This window comes from Girardinichthys multiradiatus, chromosome 21 (genome assembly GCF_021462225.1).
Source record: "Girardinichthys multiradiatus isolate DD_20200921_A chromosome 21, DD_fGirMul_XY1, whole genome shotgun sequence".
Lineage (NCBI taxonomy): Eukaryota > Metazoa > Chordata > Actinopteri > Cyprinodontiformes > Goodeidae > Girardinichthys > Girardinichthys multiradiatus.
This window is the reverse complement of record NC_061813.1, coordinates 13005609-13012588: the sequence shown is the minus strand read 5'-3', so window position 1 is coordinate 13012588 and position 6980 is coordinate 13005609.

Below are 6980 nucleotides of genomic sequence, written 5' to 3'. Positions count from 1 at the left end.
ACTGCACCACCGTGCAGCCCCACAAGTAACAACATTTCGCATCATATTATATGGAGTTGCATGAGTGCGTGCCCTTTTTCTATGGTTGACGTTATGAGTCTTACTGTGGGTGTCTTTGGGATGAATTAGAGCCGAGGCTTCAATTCTGCTTTTCTCATCAAACTGTTAACCCAACCCTAAACCTTGTGGAAGATGTCTACAGAATAGCTAAAGTTGCTATGGCTGGCAACTTTGGGTCCATCAACAAAATGGACCTCATAGAATAAGAATAGGATGTCATCAAGTTCATGTACATGTAAAAGTGGACATACAAATACTTTTAGCAATATAGTGTATTTGCACAACTTACAGATATTGATGGTAGAATTGTGACAAAGGACAAGGTTGTTCCCAATTCAAAAATGTCTAACCAGTTTCCTGTTTTAAGTTGTTAAGTGGACAACACATTAGTTGTACAGATTTCAAGAAACTGTAAAAGAAAAAAAAAACATTTGTTCTTTAGAAAGGACCGAAGGGTTTATGAAGCTTCGTAGTAGAACCAGATAAAAATAACCGTCATTAGTATCTTTTCAAATAAGCCAATTCCCTTTTCTGAGTAGAACAGCAATTTCTCACATTGTCCTTATCTAGGTATAAATTGCTGTGGTTTTAATGTCCATGTGCTTGTGCCTAAAGTTTTCATGGAGTTTTATCATACCTGGTTTATGCGTACATAATTAGTGTTTCTGCTGCTTGATGGTTAGTACTTATATTTGTTCTTTAATAATGTATTCATTTCTTGCTCAACCACTGGTGAACAGTACCTGTTCCCATCTTAATCTGAACTTTAAAAACACAATACCACACATGCAAAATTTAGAGCTGCTGCAGGTGTTCTGAAGAAACTATGATAATATCTAAAGTCTGTTAAGGCAGATATTTTAGGTTTTTGTTTTTATTTAAAAGTGACTGTCAATTAGATTTATCTCAGTGTTTGTCTCACTTTGGTTCTCTATAAAATAATTAAAATCCATTTCACAGACTGGGTAAAAAGAAAACTGTAAACACCAACGGTCCTGCTTGGAAAGTGGATATGCTAATGTGACTGTAGTAGGTCAGACTTTAAAGTGAGACATGCTTACAATAGCTAAATGTTACATAAAAGCAGGGCATGATCAAACATGAAAATAACATGTTTGTGTAACCAGATTTATAGAGCCTGATGTGTGTGAATGCATTAAAGATCATTGAAAGCACATATGTATTATGGAGGCACCTGGTTATTCTGTGGGTTGTCTTGCCATGTGAGTCTTGAGTGACTCAGACTCTCTGGTACGAATGTCCCAGCAACAACTTATAAACCAGTGAGTCTCCACACCAGACAGTTAGACCTGCGGTTGAATTATGGATGAAAGTTGTCTTCTTTTCAGGCACTTTGGTTCACATATTTTTTCTATTTGGGATTTAAATATATTTGAGATAAAGTCAAAAATTACTATTTTTGCATATTTGTCACATTTAATGCTACAGATAATCAAAAATGTTTTATAATTGACAAAGATAAACTGAGTAAATACACAATGCTATTTAAAGTGATGATATTTTGTTTTTATTAAGGGGAACAAAACTATCTCAATCAATAACCCGATGTGAAACAATAATTGGCTCCTGAATGTAATAAATGGTGGGTGGCCACAACTTTCATCAAGCGCCTGGTACATCAGGCATAACTATTGTGTTTGGCCCACTCTTCTTTACAAAATTAATTCAACCATACTGGAGGGTTGTTGAGCATCCTATTTAGGAAGGTTGAACAAATTGTTTAAGGTTATGCCAGAGAATCACAATGAGATCTTAGCCACTTAAAGATCTTTCTTTGGAAAATCCTGAGGCATATTGATGGCTGCGGGCAGGAAGGATCTCCTGTAGCGGTCTGTCTTACAACAGATTTGAAGAAGTCATAATCACAGTCAATTTATCATTAAACAAGTGGGGTAATTTATTTTTCCCAAAGTGCTGCGCTGGTTTGGACCTTAATAAATGTATAAAGTGTGTTTTGTATCTACTGAGGTCATCTTTGATATTAAAATCCGTTTGATGATCTGAAACGTTTAGGTTAGAGATGATGCAAAAAAAGATGAAATCAGTAAGGGAAAAATACTTTTCCACAGCCCTGTACTTTCAAGTCACTAATTGTGTGGAAAAATCAGATCAGAAGTCATACAGGAATCATCTGCCAACTAAAAGATAATTGTTGCTTTGACTTGATTTGCATGCAGGGTTTTACAGTTGAAAGAGCTTGTCAATGAAAACATTGGCTTCCTGAAAAAATTCACAACCTCCTCTATCTAATCCTGCAAACATCCAGGACCTATCTGACCTCATGTCACCTTGAAGGAAAAATAGGAAAGCAAGTCCAGAAATACTAGAAGCTCCTCTCTGACATCGAAGCCAGAACACCATGGCAAAAGTGACTGCACTTGCCTTGCATGCAATAAACCCCTGCTCCTCAACAAACTTTGTCCAAGTCTGAATGGGACATAAAGGTAGAGATGCATTCAGGCAACAGTGTAGAGAGACTGTAACAGCTAAACAGAGACAAACATAAGGAAAGTCTTGCAGGCGTGCAGGGAGGTTAATCCCAACTTATGTCCCTGTGCTCAGCTGCTCTGACACTGCCTGGGGCTTGCCTCAGGGCCTCCACACACAGTGGGCTTTGGCAAAAATCAAGTGTAGGGAATAAACTGAGTTCACTTACAAACAACAGCAATTACACATAAATACTTATATCCCCACCTCGTTGCTGAAAAGTTTTTCAAACATTTTATTTGGAATTTTTTCACCTTAACATCAGTTAAGATATTTTAAATAAAGCAACATAAACAATTTAAAGTTGGCTTATTTTGGTTCTTTTAACAGGTACGTTTGCTGTATTAGTGGTGACATTCAAGATTAATTAAAACTGATATCTAGAAGGCAATTTATGGCATGGTGTTTAATATTTTACTATATTTTTACTACTATTAGTATTTCCGATTTTTAGCGACGAGTAAAAACAAAGTGAAAAACAATCTTTTACCAACTGATAAAAGAAATTCCAGCTCTTCTGCAAGGCTTAACCTTACAAAGAAGGTAAAGAAACTGATAAAATTATTGACAATATTTACAAGACATTTACAATATTTACAAGAATCCTTTAAATCTATCTGGTAGGGAGATGATATGAAAATATAAAAGGGAATAACTGTCACCACAATTTTCCTCACTTTATTACTCCACCTTCAGGCTGAGCAGACTTACCTTTTTTAGCATCTTGGCTCAGTGTTTAACCTAGGCTGCTTATCACTTTGGGTTCACCTTAAACCGTCAGACAAGATGCCTCATTAAACAACAAAGTGAGGGATGCACTCCCGACAGTTGGGAAAAGTTTATTGTTGAAGTATTTGAGGATATATTCCCTTTCAAGCACACTAGTGGCACAGTAATTGGATAAGCAACTTCTTATAAACTTGTTGCATTTGACATCACAAAGATCAAAAACTTCAATACAAAGTGAATGAAGTTAAGGGGGCGTGTGCTCTGTCAGTACAAAGCTCAGTGTCTTAACAATGTTGGCTGTCATTGGCTAGTTTGCACTAAGCAAACTAAATGGTGATTGGCCGTCATGCAGCTGATGATTCAAATAAAACAAAAAGAATGATTTCCTTCACCACATAGTTTTTGTCAGACCTCATGTTTCTCTTCTTATTAGTGCTATGGCTAAGTGGTGACACCTCCTGTTGGCTGGTGCAGTTTTTTATGACTGGAAAGAAATCTGCATGTCTTCTCTGTAGCGTGTTTGCTGGACTCTCACCTTCGTCATACACACGTGGACAAATTTGTTGGTACCCCACGTTATTGAAAGAAAAGCCCACAATGGTCACAGAATAGCTTGAATCTGTCAAAGATAATAATGAATAAAAATTCTATGAAAATGAACAAATGAAAGTCAGACATTGCTTTTCAAAAATGCTTCAACAGAATTATTTAAAAAAAATAAACTCATGAAACAGGCCTGGACATAATGATGGTACCCTTAATACTTAATAAAATGACTTAACTTAATATTCTGTTGCACAACCTTTTGAGGCAATCACTGCAATCAAACTATTCCTATAAGTGTCAATGAGACTTCTGCACCTCTCAGCAGGTATTTTGGTGAAGTTGATCCAGGAGGAAGGTGAGCTTGGCATGGTGTGACGGGTCTTTGCAGGGTGGCTTGGAAGGTGAACACGGTGGAGGGTGAGCAGGGTTCGATCATAGGGGAGTCCGAGGAGGGAGGAGTCAGACCGCTGCCAGTCGAAAACTTCAACCCAAAGGAGATAATGTGAATTCATGCAGGTAAGTTCAGGAAACGAGCTGGAACGGGATCCAGAACACAGGGCAACCTGATGGAGAACACACAAGAGGTGAGATGGTCCTTCTGAACGAGGATCCAGGAACATCAGAGGTCTAGAGCTTTACCACAGTTGGTTAACACTCAAGCATCGAAGTGCTGGCAGCAGACTCCTCTTAACCCTCTTCTAGTGAGGCTTGATGAGCAACACCTGTCGCAGCACCCAGCCACCATGTTCAGACGCCACCTCGGGGAGGAATAAGGAAGCAGCAGGCAAAAGAGGAGACAGTCTCCCAGACCCCAACAAACGGAAGATTATTCTCGAGACAATTAAAGCGACAGGATAACCTGAATAAAATATCAATGATTAAAAAGGATAACCCAGTGGTAACATCTTCAAAAGAAATTAACTTGATCTTTAAGTCATTCTACCAAGATTTGTCAACCTCCACTGGCATTCTTGAAGAGGAGGAAGCGGAAAATTGTTTTATCTGGTCTGCAATAACCAACTCTCACTAATAAATAAAAAGCAAAGTTGGAAACCCCTATGATGGAAAACGAGATAAAGGCTGCTTTCTCATCTATGAAAAATCCAAAGTCACCAGGCTTGGATGGCTTTCCAATATATTATAAGAGATATATCGATATTTTGATGTTTATTTAGAGGCACTAAATAAAGGCAAATAGAAGCAAAGGAAGCTTAGGTCCTTTGGTGTTTGCAGCAAGATGCTGCATATCTTCTATAAGTCTGTTGTGGAAAGTGTGATCTCTTCTGCCATCATCTGCTGGGGAAGCAGCATCAGAGCCAGGGACTTAAAAAAGCTCAACATGCCGATAAAAAAGGCTGGCTGTGTTCTGGGGACTCCTCTGGAACCTCTGGAGATCATTGTGGAAAGACAGATTCTTCATAAAATGAAGAACATTATGGAGAACCCTGAGCATCCTCTTCATGAGACTGTCCTACAACAACAGAGTGTCTTCAGTCAGAGGCTTCTTCAGATCTGCTGTAAGACGGAGCGCTACAGGAGATCCTTCCTGCCCACAACCATCAGCATCTACAACGGCTCTTTGAGGAAACCCTCATAATGAGCTACAACAACATTTAATTTCCCTTTGGGATTAATAAAGTATTTTTGAATTGAATTGAACTAGATACAGGCTCTTAACCTGGTACATTCACTGATCTCTCTTATTCCTAAGTTTTGGCCTCCCGTCTGGATAAAGCATTGCCAGGTATCAATTGTGATCAAGTTAGTTTAATTAAAAATACGTATTCAGGACAACCATGAGAAGACTGGTTCACATCAGGCATAAAGGTGAACCTAGTTTAGCCCCGGTCACAGCCTTCTCACTTGATGCAGAGAAGGTGGAATGGGGCTTTCTCATGATGACCCTGTCAAGGTTTGGGTTTGGGTCTGTATTCTGTAATTGGGTGAAGACACTATATGCCAACCCAAGGGCTGCAGTCCTGACCAATGGGTTAGTGTTTGACTTGCATTCTCTACCAGCACTACTTACATGTGTGAGCCGTATTCCAAGTTGTCAGGCTATAAGATAAATTAGAACAAATCAGAAGGCATACCACTTTCAGCATCATGCCACTGTAGACATATCGCAACATTTAATTTCAAGTGGTTGCCCTTGGGCATGAAGTATCTGGGAATAATACTGAAACCAAATCTTGAAGAAATTATGCTTTCAAACATGGATCCTCTCCTTAGGAAAATAAAAAACAATTTGGATAGGTGGAGAAAATTGAAACTTACTTTATAGGGTTTAAATTAATGTGATTGAAATGGTGGTGGCCCCACAGTTTAATTATGTTTCCATGATGTTGCCTATTAAAATATATCCAAATGTATTTAGCCAATTTGAAAAGTATATTTAAAAAACTTCCTGTGGAACAAAAAAAAAAAAAACAAAGTTAAAATGAAAACATGCGTACCTTTAGGGACGCTGGTGGAATGGCTCTTCCAAAACTAAAAGGTTTCCTAAAGACATATACAGGAAAAGTTACCTTTATACAAAGGGCATCTGTATGTCCTTTGCTGAAATCATCCAGAAATATTTCTTAAAAATGAGGGCAAATATTTGGAAGTACTTACAAATAAGGGAATGTATTACTAATGGCAAATTTAGGGAAGACTCAAACACAGTAAGAGGTTTTTTAGAGGCGTCTGTGGTAATGCATGGAGCCGTGTTTTTTTTGTTTTTTTTAACAAAATGTTTAATAGCTGTAAAACAGATACAAGTTAAATTTGAGAATCATATGGCAGAATGATCTAGGTAAGTAAAGAGGATTGGTGTAAGATATTGTCACATTCCAATAAGTATTTAAGGGAGGCCAGGGGAACATTTACTCAATACAAGTTAATACAGGTCCTTCTCAAAATATTAGCATATTGTGATAAAGTTCATTATTTTCCATAATGTCATGATGAAAATTTAACATTCATATATTTTAGATTCATTGCACACTAACTGAAATATTTCAGGTCTTTTATTGTCTTAATACGGATGATTTTGGCATACAGCTCATGAAAACCCAAAATTCCTATCTCACAAAATTAGCATATTTCATCCGACCAATAAAAGAAAAGTGTTTTTAAAAAAAAAACGTCAACTT